This window comes from Talpa europaea, assembly GCF_964194135.1.
Source record: "Talpa europaea genome assembly, chromosome: 2".
NCBI classification, from domain to species: Eukaryota; Metazoa; Chordata; class Mammalia; order Eulipotyphla; family Talpidae; genus Talpa; species Talpa europaea.
In genome coordinates this window covers 80,668,167-80,687,076 of record NC_140068.1, presented here as the reverse complement: position 1 = coordinate 80,687,076, position 18,910 = coordinate 80,668,167, and the positions used below count along the sequence as shown (strand labels likewise).

At 46.3% G+C, this 18,910-nt stretch overlaps 1 protein-coding gene across 1 annotated transcript in view; it reads right to left on the bottom strand.

Annotated features, from left to right (window-relative positions):
* The window catches only part of TRAM2 (translocation associated membrane protein 2), a gene marked incomplete at both ends in the record, with an annotated part of 74,310 nt that overhangs the window by 34,814 nt on the left and 20,586 nt on the right, over window positions 1–18,910 (bottom strand). The gene's annotated exons all lie outside the window — the stretch shown is intronic.

Below are 18,910 nucleotides of genomic sequence, written 5' to 3'. Positions count from 1 at the left end.
GTTTTTAACAGCCAACTCAGTCTCTGATCATCCAGCTTGCAGGGGAGCAATTACAAAATGTGAGGAGACTTGAAGCTGGGACACAAGAATCGACTGTCCGGTTCAAATGCTACCTCTGCCATTTGTCAGCTGTGTAACCATGAGCAGAAAATCTTACACCTTGAGCCTCAGTTTCTCTGCCAGTAAAATCAGGCATTTGTATAGTGCCCCCAGCTGGTTTGGGTGGCACTGGCCCATCTGTTAGTGTTTTTTTAAATCTCCCCAGATGTTTCTGACACACAGCTGGATCTGAGAACCACACCCACAGTTTCTAGAACATGAGCAGACGCCAGGTGAGGGGGAGGCCCAGGTTTAGGCCTGTAGCAGAGGCCTCTGGAGAAACGTCATCAACAGAGCTTCTGCTTCTCCTCTACACAAGTTCGAGGGCTGCACTATCGGCGTGCAGGACACATACTGTGTGTGGCAAAAGCAGCCTGGAGACAGGTCACTGGGGTACTAGACGCATCAGAGAGGTCACTGTCCTCAGCTACTCCAGCCATCGACAGCGCAGCTCCCCATCTACAGACCCATGGCTCTGCAGGGCTGTCCTTTGCTCTCTGTACACAGCACCCACGAGCCCTCTCATCCGTGATGCTGTTGCCTTAGCCGCATCCTCTCAAGCCCACAGGGGAAAAGCCAAATGAGACTAGGAATGAGAAAGGGCTGTGGTAAACATCAAGCCCTAAGCAAAAAGGCTGGTCTTCCCTATGGCCACCCCAAATCCGGATCACCAAGACTTTGGTCCTCAAGATCTTTTTCAGTGTGTTTCTGACCTCTTTCCAGTTCAACTGCCTATATTTCTCTAAATTAGAAGGACTTTGTTTCTCCCAAAATAAGCTACTCACTCCTTCCTTTGGGGGGTTTTGGCCCCTCTCATTCTGTAGGCTACTTCTATATTCCCTCCCAGAAAACGCTTGCAATTGATCAGAATCTCCCGTCATAGTCCAGCTCAACTGCAAGCTGAGAAGCCCTTCCTCACTGGCCCCAGGTTGTGGGCTCTCCTGCTGAAGCGCTGACCATGCCCACGGCATCATCATGTCCACATGCCCATCTGCTGTCCTGCTGGGCAAGCTCTCCGGAGAAGGGCTGTCTTGTATTTTCATACTCTCTCACGTCACTAACCCAGATGCTTACAGTGAGTGCTCAGGAACTGCTCACGGGCGAAGAGGACAATCAAAAGCTGAGCCTGTGCTGCAGGCTTCATCAACTGCAATTGTTCCCACTCCCTCAGTCCTCTCTCTGTCACCACAAAGACAGCCGCTAAGCCACCTGAGCCCCACTTCCATCATGAGGTTCGCCCCACCACAGGAACTCCAACCCTGGTGGTCTCTCTGCCTGAACTCCCCTCGCTATGGTCATCCTTGACCCAACCACCTAACCGGTCAGCTCAGACTGAGGACTCTGCAAGGGAGGATCAGAGAAAACTAGAAAACATGGGAGAAAGGGTGGGGAAAGGCAGGGGAGAAGAAACATTTACGAAACACTATACCACGCCCTAGGTACAAACTCTCGTTCTGCTTCGTTCAGGAAACTGAGATTTTCAGGCCATGGAGTGGAGTGAGCCACCATGAGAGTCCGGCTGCCCAGCATTCACCCCACTTACTAACAGTGCCGGGGCTTCCTGAGAAGCACCTCTCCCCTGCAGTGAGTGAGGAGATGCTTCGGTGACCCCCTTCCTCCTAGAAAGACAGAGGGGTGAGACCCTCTCCTCAGGACAGACCAGCCAAATTGGACACCCTCTCCTGGGCTCTGAATCTTGGGCGAGAATGGAGGAAGCATGGGTCAGTATCTTGTGCCTACCCAGCTTTCGCTACCATGGTTCCCACGGCCTACCTCTGGAGCCCCCATCAACCACATGAACCCCCAGAGAACATCCTTAAGTTGGCCAGAGTACACTTCTAAGATACATTATTATTCAGTGTGTATAGCACTAGTGCTCAACCCTGGCTGCACATTAGAATCCCTAGGGCAGCTTTTAAACTCTCTATGCCCAGGTCACCCCCAGCCAATTAAACCTGACCCCGCAGGGCACCAGCCTATCATGAAGCTCCCCAGGGCATTTTGTTATACAGCTGAGTCTGAGCCACTTTTGCAGAGACTGTGCTCATCATCCTCTCTAAGGAAGCTTCTCTGACCAGTCTGTCTCATAACCTCTTGTGTATCCTTCGTAGAATCTATTTAACTTACATTTTTAAATAACTTTTTATTTTAACTTCAAAAGGAAAGACACAGCTTAAGAAACAGAAACAACTGAGAAATACATAAAGTAAGAACCTAATAGTCACTCCACTTCTTTGCTTTCCTCCCTTTCCCCAGCCTACATTTCTGGTTCCTTCTGCATGGCTGGTGCCAATCCTGAGCGTTTTCCTATGCATTTACCCATGTGGGATTTATTTTATTTTAACATTATACTTCGATGGCATATATAATATACAACTTGACTAAGGAAAGCAGGAATGAAAAAATTCTTTTAAAGAGCTGCAACTTATTAAATATTATTTAACTGGCTTATGAAGCTCTGTTCATCAGTGGCTGTCGCAGTAACACATACACCGAGGCACAACTGTATTCGACACACATGAAAGTATTCAAAGTACAGTCACATGTAAAAGGCATAGGTCAACCTAGGTTTACTTATGCCAACCTATCAATGCGTGCTTATCTAATGAAATCGCCCTTATACATACTTGAGCTTTTCATGCCTGCTTCCTATAGGGTTACTCCTAATGTTAAACACTAAAAGCTCAGCCAAGTAAAACAGGCACTCGCTGAGCATGTATGTAACTGCAGAGTCTGCCTGCTTACCTACTGAAAGGAGGTCTTTTTGAAGGAAGATAGCTATTTGGTACATAGGCTGTACATATATACTTGGCTTCTCCTGCATGCATAGTCAGTCCTTGTTATGCACAGCATTCCTGTTCTGTGAAGTCCCTGTGAACACTGAATTAGGGCATCGTTGCTCCCAGGGGAGGTTGGGAGTTCCTACACGCCTCTGGGTACAACTGTGCACCAACCCATCAATGTATAACCTTGTTTTTGTTTTGGAGATGCTGCATTTACTATATGTGAGCAGGACCACTGAACACATGGCTGAGAGCTCCCGCCTGAAGGAAGCTTATCTAACCGTCTGTGCTCAGAAGGGCACAGCACAGCCTCCTGCTTGTAGGACTTCCACACCATGCTGGAGGGACATTTTAAACAGAACAATCATCAACAAGCATGCAAAAAGCATGGTGCTAAGCAGACTGCAACAGGAGCTGAGGTGAGGAGGAGGCAGAGCATCATCTTGTTCGACCTCAGCTGGGCACATGATCACGGAAGACTCAAATTTTCCAATATTCCATGCATGTCCACAGGTGGCTGCAAAAGTGCTGCGTGCTGATTTTGGGGGTTACAACTAAGTTCAAGCGAGGAAGGATACTGGCAGATATGCAATCCCTGAGGAATGAGGAGCCACTGGGTTGGGACAAACCTGAGTGCCAGCTGCAGGACAGCCACGATTTTTTCATTGTTAACACCTTTATTGAGATATTACTTACACACCATGAAATGCACCCATTGTAGGTATACAACTTTGTGGGGTTTATCTTTACTTGCTTTTAAACTCTCTTTTCTATATAAATTCTTAGAAAGTGGGGGTCTTATTTGCCTTGAACATCCTCAATCCATAACTTGGAACAGAACCCAGAACACTCTGGCAAGCCTGCACTCAGCAAACACCTGTTAAAACGACTACAGCGATTAGGTTAGGGAGCCAGTGCTACTCAGTTAACTAGCCCTCAGCCTGCCATCTGCCCACATGTATACTCCTGGGCATATGCCCCACCCTCCCTGGGGTCCATCCTATTGATAGGCACCTGGAAGGCATCTCATAAATACCTATTTGATGAACTAATACTGCAAGTTTCTGTAATATTTAGCAAGCACAGATGAGTGCTCAACAAGTATTTTCTGAACATGATTTTAAGAGACTAGGATCTAGCACTCTGAATAAGGCAAAAATACTAAATTCCAGTATTTTTCCATTCTACACCCTGGGTAGAAGCAGCAGTTCATTCCAAAAACATTAACGTTTCTCTGCAGGCAGTCATGCTTGCTCCCACTTTGTCATGTCTCAGCAAGATGTCCGTTTCCCTGTTTTACAGATGAAGAAGCTAAACATGGGGCACAGACAAATAAAGTGACCTCCTAAGATCTCACAGTTTGACAAGCAGAAAAAGTAACATTCAACTTGATTTTTAAAAATTTTGTTCCCGGAGCAAATTTAGGATACACACAGTAGGGCACATAAAATAGGGTGGGAACATAGAATGCAGGCAAGAGGAGACCAAAAATAAACAAATAAATACGTAAAACAAAAACAAAAAAGAAACACGGGAGGAAGTTGACCCACAAAAATGCATCCCAATGAAGTCCTGCTTGTTGGCCAATGGTGGCCAAAATTTGGCTCTAAGCTTTCTCAAAGCCACCTGAAGGAGAAAGAAGCATCAGCTCTTAGCAGCACTATGTCTGTTAATTAAAAAACAAAAAGGCCACTCAAAAGAAGCATCCCTATTTCGCCAGCATAAAAACCACCCTCTGTACTTTAAAAAGTGCGTTGGCACCCCAAACTTAGTCCATACCCTCTCCCAGCCTCAGACCAGAGACAAAACAACTAACAAGCTCCACTCTACAAGTGCTGGTTTGGCTGGCGTAACACAAGGGGCTGAGAAACAGGACCCTACTAAAAATGTCATTCCAATTATTTCCCATCCCTCTACAGCTGCTTATAGAAAACATTATTGAGTTTAATAGCATTTTAAATGCCAGGCTCAGTGGGTGAAAGGTTAAAAGTGACAAGGTGCTCATACATTAATGGAAAGGGAGGACACTAAATTATGTAGCAGGGGCCCCTTGTCTCGTCTCTTCTGTGTGAGTTAGAGAGAGAGAAATGTAGCTTCACTGAACTTTTAACTAAAGCAGGGCATCATGCACAAAGGCAGTGACATTGAACGTGCTGTGTAGCCATAACAAAACCACATGCCATGATCTATTAGGGGCCCATGAACCTGAGTTCTTGGTTGCAATTAGACCAAAGATGCTGGTGAAAAAGCTGCTTCCAGCACAGCCTAGTGAACTTGGATTGCAATCCCAGTTCTGCTGTGCAGGAGCTGGGTGACCTCAGGAAAGACATTTAACCTCTCTGAACCCGTTTTCTCATCTATGAACAACAAATAGCAGTTAATCTTATCAAGTGTTAATTAAGAGCCAGGCAGGGTTCTACGTGCTTAAATTACCTTATGTCATTTTCATAGCTACCCGACAAGGTAGATACTTACTAATAATATCTCCATTTATGGATAAGCATGGAAGGGATAAGGTTCAATTGAGGCTGTCCTGCCCACCCTCAGTTCCAAAAGGCTATCATTTCCAACTGACAACTTCTGAGGGGTCCCCAATTCATAACTCGTGTTGCCATGGCTCTACCTTGAGCTGGCCAGGTCAGGGTTCCACCTGTGTCTCTAACAGAGCAGAAGCAAGGCCTTGCTTTTTTTTTTTTTTTTTAAGGATTTATTTATTTATGCATACAAGAACTGGGGTGCAGGCCAGAGGTGAGGGAATGAGAGGATTCACCAGAGACAGAGCAGGGAACAGAACAGGCGGATCTACCAAAATACACTGCTGAGGGGAGCAGCGGGCGAGACAGGAGAGGTCTGCTGCACCATGTGGGTCACCTCCCTGGCCGGGGATCGAACTCATGCTAAAGTGACTGGCGATAGCTTAATAGTGCTGTGTCTTTAACACCTGCGCCACCAGGGAGGCCCAAGGCCTTGCTTTTTAGACTGGCTAAGCCACCAGTGTAGCACACCCCACTCTGTACTCTTTTTACCGCAAGTTGATATCTGGGCACCAGATACAAAAGCCAAGAACCATGATGAAAGCAGTCCTGCATTCCTTTCAGGCAGCACTCAATCCTCTGGTTTAGTTTATTCTATTTAACTCTTGGCAGACACATCCACACACTGGCACTTGGACGGGGTCAGGCTGGCAGACGCCCCAATGAGGACAGCAGAGGGGATGAGGCTCTGTGTTCCCAGAAGCAGCTCTGCCCCACACCACTCCTGTCCCAGGAAACCACCATGGCCACCAAGGGCTGGAATACAAGAGCAGCATGTGGCCAAACCAGAACTCCCAAGACTGACATCCCTTCTTCCTAGAAGCATAGGTAAACCCCATGAAGCCTCCTCCACTTCAGCCTGCTCTCAGGAAGTCAAACGGTCTCTAGACTTGGGAAAGTCAGACTTTCCCAAAATTGATTTTGCATCTTTCTGCTGAGGCAGTGGAAGGAAAATTTCAGTCAGACAGGAAAACATTTGAAAGTCACGCCCAATTGGTGGGGAAGCATCTTTTTCTAATAAAAGAGTCTTTCAGCCCTTCTTTCCTGGAACGTTTGCTCCCAGGTTCCTGCTTCTTGAGAAGCCCTGAGCCGGGGATCACCTGCGCATTCCTCAGGGCAGAACTCCATGGATGTGGGGCTGTGGCCGAATAAAAGGCAGATACAGCTGAAACAAAGATGCTTTTCACCCTTGCTTTCTGAATTTCTCCGTTTTAGATGACCAGAGGCTGCCTGGGAGGGCTGAGCGCCCAAAACCTGGGGGCAGAGTTCTGACAGTATCTCTCTGTCTGGCTTTTAGCAATATCTGGGGCTTCTGGTTTTCTTATTTGAAAAACTGCCTTGATATAAGAATTAAGCAAAGCTAAACAAACACACACACAACAGATTCCTTACAAAGCCGTGTTCACAATGCTGAATAGAGTCACTATTAACAGCCATCATCACAGTTTTACATTAGATTAAAAAAACCACAACAAAATGATAGGTGTGGTAACACACATCTAAAGAGGTGTGAGCCTGTACCTCTGAATCATATACAGAGTTGTAAACCAATGTTACCTCAAAAAAAAAAAAAAAAACAAAAACAATAAAAAAGTAACAATGAGAAATTCATGGAAATAAAAAATAATGGAAGTAGTGGCAACAAAATTGTATTACTTGCTTTATTAATTCACTTACTCCAAAGTCTAAATTTATATTGAGATAAAGAGGGGTTCAGAAAGGATAAATTCTAGAGTTTTAAAAATCTTTGAAGTTGGTCTTTAAAAAATAAAGACACATCCAAAGATTGAAAAGGCCGGCTGCACATCCCTAATTTGGGAAATTCATCAGCATATCAATAGGAGGTGACCGAGGCACAGCCCCTCCCACTTCCTCTATACCCACAACTTAATTACAACTTGAAGGAGACTGCATGTTCATACAATCTGTGCTTTCATAGATTGAATTGCTCTATTATGTGCCTTATGGATAGCCTTAGACAAAATATATACGATTGTATGAAATGCATTTCTTCTTTGAAGGTGTTTATATACATACCCTCATCATCTCCCTTCAAAAAGAGCCCTGAATCAGTATCTCTAACACTTTTACTTGATTCTATCCTTCACTCTCCTTCGCAATCGCCCCCTCCCCAATTGCTTTCCCCCTATTTGGATAGCATACTCATAAACCATTCCTCCTGGAAGTGAAAAACCAAATAAAGAAGAGCTTACACAAAATAATCTTTAAGAATATCAGAGTTCTAAAAAGTTTTTCTGCTGTACCACATGGCAGAGCTCAGTCTATGTTGTAGAAATTAAAAAAAAAAAATTGGTCATGACAAAAAATTCTAACTTTTGATCAAAAGTCACCTGTTCAGATGCAATATTATCTGGAACATTTAATTAAAAATCAAAACAAAAAAGAGAGAAAGAGTTCTGGAGTATAGAATTTTAGGTTGTGAGTAGGATGGGGAGAAATAAGAACAGGTGACATTTTGGTCCTGGTAGCAGAAAAATCACCACTACACCAGAGCATCCAGTGTACTCTTAAGAGCTGCAGGGTTTAGGAGGCTTTAGCTCCGTAAGGCAGGAAGCGCAAACAGAGGGGTAATTCTAATGGTCACACATGTGTGTGCCACAGGCAGTCACTAATCATTGGCAACCATCAAGAGTAGATGACAGGGAGAATTGTCCCCACGATACTGCTGGCATTTGCTGGCATTTGGGGAAATGAAGGGATTATTCAGTGTAGCTGGACCAGGCCAAGCTCAGGTGTATTGCTTGTTCATACTGAAGGAAACAGACAGCAGACAGTGATCTACAATGGCCATTTTTAAATATTTTCTACCATCTGGAAAGTTCCCTCAAAACATCAGCATGACTATAGCCCACTAGAATAATGAACTACAAGTTCACAGGGATGGAGCAAAGTGAAGTTCTCTCCAGCGGCCATACATGGACTGGCCCAGGAAGCTTCCTGACCTTCTAGGTATCTGTGCAGGACATATAAAGAGAGGCCCTACCCAGGGTCTCCACCTCTGCCCATATTTAAACTGAGTGAACCAGGACTGGAAGGCAAAGAAATAGGTTTTAGGAATTTTAGATACGTGATCTCTGTTGTCCCAACTTCTATACACTCCTACTTCACTAAGGGATGAAGGAGATGAAGCGATGGATGCAGCGGGATGGTCATGGCAAAAAGTCGAGGTCAGGGTGGGAGCTCTGTTCTGGGCATCTTGATGCAGAATCACCTAGATATCCTGCCACTCTGTCATTGCAATGCGTGTGCTATGGGGCATGCCTCATCACCCCACTCTGGGCCGGCATCTGGTCCATTTGTCATGAGTCTACAAAGTCCATCCAAGGAACATCTGCAGAGGACACCTGAAAGTAGAACTCAATGATGACTTGATTCAAGCAAATTAAATCAAGGCCAAGAAGGTTAATGAAAAACATCCAGAACTCATATACCCCTCTTCATTAGCAAATAATATTCACAAGGGGATATTCTGAATTGTCTTCAAAGTGGAGAGAGATGGAAAATAACAACATGAAAGACACATGTCCCAGAAAAATGAGCCATAGATGAACAAGAAAACACAACCCAACTCCAGAAGTATGACCTGAAGTAAACACTGCCCATACATTGCTACAAACCAGTCACTCCATACCCCTAAACTGAATAAACAAAGTCTGGACAGACACTGATATTTAGTTAATTTCTCTCTCTCTCTCTCTCTCTCTCTCTCTCTCTCTCTCTCTCTCTTTCTCTCTCTCTCTCTCTTTCACACACACACACACACACACAGAGCTACACACATCACTACAAATTTTCACTTTACTAGTTGAAAGTGTTACTTTCAATAACATCTACTGTTATTGGGCTGCACTATTTCTCAGCCCAGGAAGTCACTCTCCATCAGAGCCTCTCAACACCCCAGGAAGCTGACTGTGACCTCACACAGGATAAAAGCAGCCCAGGAAGGAAAGCAAAAGTCAGGGAGAAAGGCTGGACCCACGTCTGAACTCACAGCTGGTCCTCAGAGGTTGACGGGGGTTACAGGCACTCTCTTTCAAGGTGAACGTGCAACACCCCACTTGCTGATAAATCCAAGCCTCAGAGCAAGAGGAGGGTGCCAGTTATCCCCACTCCAGGCCCATTTAACAACTCTATTTCAGGAGAATAAAAGAAGGAACAGGAACTGCCTAGGACACCAGTGATCTCAAGCTCTGGCCAAAAAGCACAGAAAATCTTTATGCGAGACAATCACACAGTGAAAGTTGAAGCAGGGGAGCACACAGAACACACACACACACACACACACGGTGGGAAGGAACACTCTCCCTTGCCAAGGTCTGGCAGGAGAAGGGAAGGGAAGTGGTTCTGTCTTTTCGTTCTTCAATCACTGTCCTGTCCCCACACTGTGGGGGCAACACTGAGGCAGGAAACGTAGCCATGACCTGCAGAGGGCAGATTAAAACATGATCCTCAAGTGTTGGCTGTGTCATCTCCCGACAAGGCGAAGACAGCAGATCCATCTTCCTAAAATGTCACGGGACCTGGTCCACAGTTCTCCACGCCTCAGAGCCTAGGGCAGAGACAAATCCTGGCATCCCAGGATGCCACACGTTCTCCCCTCACCTTTCCAACTTTGCCTCATCAACTCCTGGACATAGGAGTCCTCCCATACCCCCACCCCAAACCATCCCAGGGAGAAAGACACCGTTCAAATTCGGAGCCCAATCAGATAAATCAATTTATAAAAGCTTGTTTACAACCGACAGAATCATCACTACTAGGAGGCACATGGGAGGGGGGCAGGAGACCAGAGGGACCTGTCACTGGGAGGGACAGAGGCACCTTCCATGGAGAACTCCACCAGGGAGGTGCTGCATGACCTGCACCCTAAGGGATGGACAGGCCAACAGGAGGCAAGAAGGGGCCTGCATGAACTATGGGAGAGGAGAAAAATGACCTCCTGGGAAAATGAATGGTTTGCATATAATGAGGAAAAGTAGTGAGGAACAGGGAGGCTGGCAGGAGCCAGGCCCTATAAAGGGCCCTTTAAGACAGATACAAAAATGGGATTTTTTCAGGCGATACCACTTAATGATCTGTAAGCAGGGGCCAAAACGAGATTTCCACTGCAGAGAGCCCACTCTGCTTGCAGGTAGAGGATGCAAAGGGGAAGGTGAGAGAAGCCAGGCAGCCTGGAGACCAGACAGGATGGAGGTTGCTGCAAGAAGGGACACGGCAGGCCAGGATGAAGGCCACAGCAACAGGGACAGAACAACGCTGAGGAATTTTTAGAAGACTCGATGGCACAATGAATGAAGGTGAGGGGGTGATCAAGAGTGGAGCTCCAGTCTTGTTCATGAAGCAAGTATAGTTCAAACAGGATGGTCTAAGTGTACGACAGTTATCCACAGAGTAGTGTGGGTCATGGCCTCACCAGCCAAGAGACAGAAAACAACAGCAATCAGGACTAAAGGGAGAAAGGGGAGGAGATGTAGAAGGCATGGGCCCCAGGAAATCCAGGAGGCCCAGGCGGAGGGTTGTCAGGAGTGGATGTGACAGACCTCCAGGGAGGTCAAGTCACACAGGACTGGCCTGAGGGCCGCAAGGGAACAGTGCTCAGGACATGGTGGGACTTCAGTAAGTACTTGTGGAATGAAAGGAAGAATGAATGAATGAATGCATGAATGCGTGCACGCATCAAGTCCATAACCAGATTTGGGGACCAGAAGGCTACTAGGTACCTTGCTGAGTCAATGGAGGAAAGGAGGAGGCAGAAGCTGGTGAACACAAAGTAGGAGGGTGGAGACAGTAGACTGCTGTGGTGAGAGGTCAGAGGAGCAGGGGGAAAACAATCACCGATGGGTGGGAGCAGAAAGACCATGGAAAGAAAAGTGGTTGGGGATGCAGAGATGGGGGAACACATCAATCCACGGGGTGCTTCCTTAGGAAACAGGATCTGGAACGGCAAGAGCGGGATGCCACAGGGAGACCCTACCACCTCCGGGCTCCCCAAGGACTAACATTTGTCTAGATACAAACACTAGATTTAGAGAAGATGCTCGACCCATACACCCTGAATTTAAGTCATTCAGAGGAGGGGGAGAACAGGAAGTTGAAGAGGAATATGGGGGACCCATGGGGAGAAAGGCACAGATAAGATTAACATGCTCCACTGCCATCATATTCACAACAGAATGACAAAGTGTTTCTGCTATCAATTGAATCAATTCTTTGACATGAGTGCTACATGGCTTGGCCACGAGGACTTTACTTCCACTGACTTCTCAAAAGGGAGAAGGTCACATGGTGGTTTGACCAGAAGAGGGGTTGAAGGCAGACAATTGTTATGGTGCCAGTTGGAGGGTCATCAGCAGGCCTCAGCTTCCTATCAGTCTATCAGCGTTACTGTGCCTGGGGGAACTCACAGACAAGCAGACAAGTGCCTGGCTCTAGGCCAGGGTCCCTGTTCTATGGCCTGCTGTGACCGCCACCGCAGCCACAGGGTTCATTCTGGGGCCTTCTCCTGGACCTTACTACAAGGGCCAGGTTGGGTTTTCTTTTCTTTTTGTTTTTTTTTAAGATTTATTTATTTATGCATACAAGAGCTAGGCTAGAGGCCAGAGGTGTGTGGGGGTGAGAGGATTCACCAGAGACAGAGTGGGGAGCAGAACAGGCAGATGGACTGAAGTACACTGCTGAGGGGAGCAGTGAGCGAGACAGGAGAGGTCTGCTGCGCCATGTGGTTAGCTCCCTGGCTGGTTGGGGGATCGAACTCATGCTGCAGTGACTGTGAATTGCTTCATAGGTTATGTCTGAACCCCGTGCGCCACCAGGGAGGCCCCAGGTTGGGTTTTCTAAACAGATGTGTCAAGGAAAGAAGCAGATGTGTGTGTGCATGTGTGTGTGTGTGTGCACACCCAGTGCTCAAAACTTAGGTAAGACACATTCATACACCTGCAACGTGTCTTTGTGTAGCACTGTCTCTAGAAGAACAGACTGTTAAAAAATATAACATTAATCCTTCAATCACAGAATATTTATTGAGAGCATAGTCTGAGCAAGACACAATGCTACAGGAGATACAAAAAACTGTAAGAAGCAAGACCCACTTCTTTCCCTCAAAGGCTCAAAGACCAAAATCAAGAGCTGGGCTACCTCCCTTATTTCAGAAATAATAAAACTGACCACCCTTCACTGAACATTTACGACAAGCCAGGCAAAGTTGAGGTCCTTCATATGATTGCCTCGTGTGAGCCTCAACAACCCTGAAAAGGACAACCTAAGTAGGAGATCTTAACTAACATACGAGATCTTAATGCCAGTCTCCCTGCTAAACACCAAGCTGCAATTACCTCATTTAACCTTCAACTCTGGAAGGAACTAGTACTATTGCTGCTGTTACTATTTACTGACCTCCTCCCGTGTGCCAGGAACTGCTCTAAACACTTACAGACATTATCTCACTTAATCTTCCCAGAGGTCCTACTGTACAGAAAAAATGAGACTCCAAAAGCTTAAGAAACTTGCCCAAAGGCAACCGCTTACAAGCCCCAGAAGTGGGACTGGAACCCAAGATCTGACTATGATATCTCAACTCTTAACCACCTTGTTACCTGAGCAATGTGCCTAAAAACCAATGATCAAAGAGAGACTTTGTTTGTTGCAGAAAGAATTTTTAGACAAGAAAAGACATCACCACTCAAGGCAAGATTAGGCAAAGGACAAGTGGAGGCTCTCTTTCTCTGTCAAGGCAGATGCCTATGCACCCCCAGGGTCCTTGGTACACAGGAGGGATTCAATAAATATGGGTGAGGGCTCTGTGTTGGGAGATTTACAGATCTGCTCTGGTAAGACTTCTGGGAGGGAGGGAGCTAAGCTAGAAAGATGTACAGAGAGTGGATAAGTAGAGGGGAAAGGCGAGGGTTAGAAGGAATTATTAATAACAGTGCTGACAAAGTACGGGAGGAGGAGAAGGAACAATCAGCTCAATCAGGAGCAGAAGGAACAATTGGTCATAGTGGCTTTGGGGACCATCCACTACATGGTCCAACTTTATAGCTCAGCTATTCCCATTTGTTTCAAATCTGCTAATCTGAAATGGGAAGAAGAATGGAAATCCAGCCCTCAGAGCCCCTCAAGCTTGTTTGCTTTCCTTCCCTCCCTTTGGTTGTTCCTTCCTCCCCTCTTTTTCTTCTTTCTTTCCATCTTTCCTTTCTACCTTCATTCATTCATTCACACACTCATTCATTCATTCATTCTTTTTTTTTTAAAGATTTATTCATCTATGCATATAAGAATTGGGGTACAGGCCAGAGGTGTGGGGGGGTGAGAGGATTCACCAGAGACAGAGTGGGGAGCAGAACAGGCAGACTGACTGAAATACACTGCTGAGATTGTTAGGGGGGAAAGGATGTCCTAAAGCTAATTCCATACAGGCTTTGTGGACTCCACCCCCACCCCAGGCCAAAGCCAAAGACACTGGGAACTCCAAATCCCATCCCATCCCAAAATGGGGATCCCTCCCAAAGCCCACCTGTCAACCTGATATAAAAGGCAGACAGGTGGGCTTTGGGGGGGATCCCCATTTTGGGCTCTCCACCAGCTCGCAGCATCCGGCCAGCTCTGAGAATGACTTTGGGTTTCCAGGTCGTCAGATCGGGTAGGACGCATTAAAGACTTTATTTCCCTATTTTCTCCCTGAGTTGTACATTTTCCTTATTTCCTTTTCCCTTGTAAATAAACCTTTTATTAACCTTTTGTGTGTGCCTGTAGTGGAGTATTCATAAGTCCCTTTTAAGCACACGGGTGAGGACCCACAGCCAGGAACCCGTTCAATATAGGGGCTGCTCGAGACAGGAGAGGTCTGCTGCAACATGTGGGTATCTCCCTGGCCGGGATCAAACTCGTGTTGCAGAGGCTGCAGACAGCTTCATAGGTTGTGTCTTAACCCCTTGCACCACCAGGGAGGCCCTCATTCAATTATTTTAAAAGCTACTGGGCCCCAAGGTCGATCATCTATGTTTACCAATTTCATCAATGAGGATGCCATCTATTCCAGCACTGTGTACATTTCAAAACCTTATTTCCCAAAATGATTCAAGTCAAAATTAAAAAGCAATTACTTCTCTCAAAGTGGGCGAGGCAACATTGCAACATAAAACCTTCATTCTATTTCCAGCCACAAAACTCTAAAGATTGACCCATATTTCATAACTTACCAACTAAATTTTACCAGTTACCTAATAGACAAGTAAGTCTGAGCTTTTCCATGTGAAACTGTCAAAGAAATCATTTCCTCCTGGACACAGATATTTGAAGACAAGTGGTAACTGGACACAGTGATTACAATCCCATTTAAAATGTCATTCTGGAAACTCCTCTTGGTCCCAGAGTGACAAAAACACTGGGGTAAGAGAAGGAAATGCGTTTAAGTGGCTCTTGAGTTATCTGAACTAGTTGCAAGAGATGGAAGTGGAGGTACTGAATGCACTGCCACTTTTAAGAAGTAAGGTCGGACTCACCATCAAGTGTATGTGTTACACTAATTGGTATATCGCAATGAAGAAATGTCTAATCAAAATGCCTATGGGCAGAGTTCGAGTCTTTCAGGAGTATCAGGCTCACTTGGCCAGCCTTTCCAGTTAACTGCCTGTGGGGATAAACGAGGCAGGATTCAAATAGGATCTAGAACAGAATCTCTAAGTGCCACTGGGCTGGGTCATTCTCTATTTGCCCCTCCATGTGTCCTGTGTCCCAGAACACAGAGCAGATGACCCTTGTGGAGTGCATCTCTGGGCTTCCTGGCACTCTGGCTTCAGTTGACTCTACAGGAGATTAGAGGGCATGAGGAGGGCATGCAATCCCAGGATCCCTCAAGACAAACCAGCACTGTAAATCCACAGCCACCTGTCTGAGTATCTCAGGGGGCCTTTCCTGAGGATGAAAGAGGGAACCAGGGCCTGAGGACACTATGGACCTCAGGCCCAGATGGATCCATGACCATTCAATCACTGAGTTCTGAGTATTTATGGATTCTGGATAAGCCCAACCACTAGGCATGGGGACTGATTTTATATGACAAATCAGATCTTTTAAATAATATCTGATCTGCTCCCATCAGACCATCAAAGGCTTTGCCGGTATGTGCTCAAAGCCCTACATAAAGGGTTACTTAGGCAGAAGGGATGAACCAGGCAGTTTCTCACCTAGGACCTCCGGGGACACAAAGAGATTCTTCTCCCTTTTATTTTTTCTGACTGGAGCAGAAACTGGAGTGAGGGTGGGCCAGAGAGGGAGAGCTAGTGAGGGAGGAGGAAAAGTCGGCAAACAAATGGGCCACTTATCTCTGGGATGTCTTTCTACCTTTTCTTACAGCTGAGTAGCCTGGGGGCAAGTTGTCTGCCAAGCCACCCCTCCCGTGTAAACACTCTGGCACCAGCTGGGGCTTGGAATCTGCTGAGTCTCTGCCAGCTGGCGACCTGAAGATGGGTCAGATTAAAGGAATGCGTAATGAGCATGGGGGTGGGAGACAGAGGCTATATTTACACTGGGGGAGGGGGGTGTCCGCAGGGTGTCTGCAGGCCCTGCCAAAGGGGGCTCTGAAAGTGATAAAGCCAGAGGAAAGGGCTTCCAATGTGCCCAAGCACCTAGCCCCACCCAAATGGCTCAAGAAACTTTCTTTCCTTTCAAGAAACTGACTTCATTGTCCCTATTTCCCTTCCAGCCCCCACCCCCCCATCTCCCAAACCAATTACACACAGCCCTTTGAAAGGTTCACAGCTGGCTGTTCGAGAAGGCTCAGCGTGATCAGACAGCACAGACACTCAATCCTCTGAGATCCCAATTTGGGAACGTTAACACGGAAACCCAAGCCACGTGCTGACAAGCAGGCCCCGGGCCATGGTCGGCCCCAGACCAGGCATGGGGGAGGGCACAGCAGTCCGGGCAGCCATCCCGGCCTCCAGTCTGGAAGAGAGGCTTTGGGTCCCCCAGTCAAGGCTCAGAGGGCAAGGATTCAGGAAACAGTCCACCGAACAAAACCACCACTCAGGACAAGCCCTGCAGAGGGTATGGGTGGGAATGGGGGTGGGTGGGGAATGACAGGGATGGAGACAAGACAGACTGAAGTTTAAAAGTCCTAGTGTGCATGGGTGGCCACACCTGCTAGGAATGCCACCTGCAACCCAACCTGAAACACCTGCAAATACTGAAACCCCACAGACAGCTATATATATATTACTAAGAGGAAGCAGGCAGCATTGAAGAGCAGAAGGAAAAAAATTGCTTAGGAAGAGGCAGAAGACCTGCTCTAGTGAAGCTCAGCCCCAAACCAGATGTGTAACCTCAGGCTACTCCCTTCCGCCTCTTAGGTCTCAGGGTTCTTATCCTTTAAAGGATACTCTCTGAAATCTCTTAGCTTCCAAGGATTCTTCCACATGCTTCTGGGTCAGAGATTCACCTCCAGGTGTAGGGTGCAAATTTCAGCCCCTCCTTGCTGCCTTAGTAGTGAATCCCTGCCCCAGAGGCCACTTCTATTCCTGCAACATTCCAATCTATTTTTCTCACTCAGATCTTTTCCCCCAAGGGATGGTCCTGCATCTTTACCTAAACAGTGCATCATCAATTCCCATTCAGCATGCCAAAACTCAAACTTTTCATCTTTGTTCCAAAAGGTAGTGCCCAGGAGACATCCTGTAATTACCCACATCCCGGGCTGCAGTCAAGCACTCCCCAAGTTCCCTTACAACCACCTGTTGGCTTATTCCCTTATTATGTTGTTAAATCCATTACTTCCACTCCAGTGCTACTAAAGAGCTTCACACCCTCATCTCTCACCAGACTATAGAAGAGGTTTCGTTTCTTCTTTTAATTTTCTTTATTATTTTTATATTAATTTTTTATTTTTACATCATTGTTCATTTTTAAACAATATTTGCTTCCCCCCACCCTCTCAGGTGTAGTCCCCATAGAGTTTCCTTCACCAATGCACCCGTGCACCATCACCACAGGCCCCTGTGCTCCTCCCTTCCTCCCTCTGATCCCTCTCCCTCCTCCTCCCCTACAGGATGGTACTAGAAGGAATTATGCTCAGTGAAATAAGCCAGAAGGAAAAAGAAATAATATTGGATGGTTTCACTTATAGCAGGAGTATAGGGGAACCAAATAAGACATCAGTGTAAAAAAATAATAACAGTACAAAACACGACAAAGCAAAAACAGACAATTATAAATGCAGAAGAGGTTTCTAACTGGATGTCAGCATCAGGGTTCAACCTCCCCCACCACCACCATCCCCATCCTAGCCAGAACAGACAGGCTACATATAATATGAACAATAGCCAGCCCTCCTATGGAACCCCACTGCTTACAGGATAACATTTAGTTCTTTAATCTGACATTTCTGAGCCTCCTCCCCTCTCCCTTTGATTATCACAACTCCCCAAAACAAAATGAGTACAGTGCCAGGTGTCCTGAAGCATATTCTAGATTATTATTCAGTGAAATACTCACCAGGGCCAACAGATATTTGTTGCAGATACACAATACCCATTACCATGCTGGTAAAGGCTCGGACAAGTCCTGCAGTATATCTAGCATTTCCCAAGCCCATCTGGCCCAGTAACTTTCTGTAGCATTACACTTACTAACTGCTCTTTCTAGATTCTCTGAAGGCCTTTTTTTTTTTTTTTTTTTTTTTTACCTGAACTCCAGTCTTCTTTTCTGCCTTATATTTGTGTGTCTGCTTTGGCTATCCTTTGAGGCCCATTTCTGGCTTCACTTTCTCTGGAAGTCTTTTTTTTCCCTTCCTATCGTGCTGCTTCCTTCCCTCACACACAAAGCCACTGCTACCCACATCCCCTGCAGAAACGCAGAGAGTATCATGGTTAAGAGCCTGGATTCTAAATTCAAAAAGACCTGTGTCAAAATCCCTCATTTACTCTAAGATGGAGTTGGTTCAGCTTGCTCAGTGTAGATAGAGAGGATTGTTGAGGGGATTACTGGGATTAGAAGATCAAGTCTAACATAAGTCCTAGGGCATCAGAAGTATTCAATAAGTAACAATTACACTTTTTCCTCCTTAGGTTTTATCACTGCTTTGCCATTTATCATTTTCTATGTATCTTCTACATGGGAAGTCAATGGAAGCCCCAGGGCCAAGCGCTGTTGAGAAGACACCACCATCCGCAGCTTCTTCTAGCAGGTAATGAATACCTTGGGCAGGGAAGCAGGGATCCACCTCATCCAATAGCACAAAGAAGAGGCTGTGAGTCCAAAGATTCTTCAAGGCAGCTAGTTAGGTCCCATACCTTCACAGAAGTCCCTAAATAACACATCCTGCCCTTCCCCCTTCACCTGTCTGCTTACTACACCTCTAGAAGGAGGGACCTTCAGAAACCAAGATGAACAGGTCTCACCCAAAAGCAGACTGGGTGGCCCATTTCCACAGCTCCACAAACAACAAGGGGCTGCTGTGTTGAGGTTTAAACTTCACAT